The sequence below is a fragment of the Humulus lupulus genome, chromosome 8 (genome assembly GCF_963169125.1).
Source record: "Humulus lupulus chromosome 8, drHumLupu1.1, whole genome shotgun sequence".
Classification (NCBI taxonomy): domain Eukaryota; kingdom Viridiplantae; phylum Streptophyta; class Magnoliopsida; order Rosales; family Cannabaceae; genus Humulus; species Humulus lupulus.
Window position 1 is genome coordinate 95,622,501 of NC_084800.1, and position 1,983 is coordinate 95,624,483.

The following is a 1,983-nucleotide window of genomic DNA, read 5'->3' on the forward strand; positions in this document are numbered from 1 at the left end:
CAACCAAACAAAATAATTAAAATTCAATTCCTATTATCATTACCATTACCATTAAAGGGTGTTTGGTAAATTTATTTTTAATGACTTGGGTGTTTGTGTTTCCAAGTGAGTCTCATTTTTTTGCTTGATTCGAGGGTAATATTAATCCTTTTAAACACTTCAGTTTCATATTTGTAACACCCTACTTCCTTAGAGCTGTTACTAAGTGAGAGTAAAATATGCAATTAACTCGCTAATCGAGATTTTAAGACAAAAGTGTAGTTAAAACACAACAGAAATCACATACTTTAAAAATATATCCATTCATTGAAAATTATAAGCATTTAACATTTGGGATCCCAAAATACTGTTTAGAAATGTTTACAACTCAAAAATATAATTAAAGTCGACTAAATGACAAAATTAGGTTTAATACAAACATCTCCCCAAAATACCCCTGGCCGTGGCAGCCAGGCAGGCCAAACATGTACGCATCGCCTCACACTCTCCGTACTCATGGTTGGTCAACTCTCCCCTTTCCCTTACCTGCACCATAGAGCACCCGTGAGCCGAAGCCCAGCAAGAAAACTCACACAAGCAGATAACATATGAACATCAATCATTCAACATATAATCAAGCCGCCAACAGGCTAAACACATACGGTTATGTCATCCTAGGTGCTTAACCAGGCTCTGGGTTCGCAGTCTACACCATGAGGATATCCCACGTATTTTTTAGGGTCTCGCCCTGGAAACTCGCACTCCGCATGCTAAACGCTGCTCCTGTCCCCTTGCCGTACTCAGCCTTGCCGTTCTCGGCCCTCGCCATTCCCGACTCTTGTCGTTCATTCACACATGTATGCACACATAGCATAATTAAACAAATACTTCAACATGTATAAACATAATCAATGGGGCTACACCCTGCAACACAACTATATAGGGACGTTCCCTGCAACACAAACTATAGGGCATCGCCCTGCTCTACCAGTACAACAGTTTTCTTACCTGTGTCCCGAGCTTTCCAAGCACAATCCCCTAGTCCGAGTCTCACTGAAACCCTAGTTACAACGCATCAACAATATCCATCCATCAAGTTCTAATCCATTAATTAACTTTGGGTTACCTTTCTAGTCCCCAAAACTTTGAATTATATCAATCCGGGTGATAAAATCCATCCTGAGCCTTAATAATTGGGTTCCCAAGCCAAAAACCCACAAACACCCAACATTTTGAACTAGGGCCGCGGAATGCCTCAAAAAAGAGGCAAAACACCTCCCTGGAAGGAGACACGGGCCATGACATGCTTAGCCAAGCGTCGCGGCGCGCCTTAAGATTAGAGGCCTCTCAAGGCCTCGCGTGCACACGAGCCACGACATGCCCCTCCTAGGGCCGCGGCTCGACCTGCAAACCCAGAAAACCAACCTTTCCTTCAAGTTCTTCCCTGAGCTTAATCCCATTTCTCATACCCCAAACTTCAGCCAACCCCAGAATTAAGTCTAGAATTCATATCCATATGGCCTAAACATCCCACCAAGCTCATAAACTAATTCTTACACCCATAAACATACAAAACCAATCTTGAGCACCAATCCATGCATGCCTAAGTTCTAGCAATCAAACCAGCAGAATTTCAGCTTGTTCATCAAGTTAAAAGCTTACCTTTGAGCTTGATTAAATCCTTGAATTACTCCTCTAAGTTCCAGCTTCTAGCCCCCAAAGTCAGATTTGAATTCCTCCAATCATGATACTGACTCATTAGTCAGAATTGGCAAAGGTGTTAGTATCAACTGTGAAGTTGTGACTCATTAGTGAGGTTCAACAGTGGTACTGGGCACTGGTCACACGGTGCTGACTCATAAGTTAGGACGGCCTTAGCGTGTTCAACGCAAGCCAATAAAGATTAGATCTAATCGATATCTGCATTGGATGACTCAAAGAGCATTAATGCCGGACCGACCTCAAGTTCGATGAATATTATAAGCACTTGTGTGGCTTACCCAT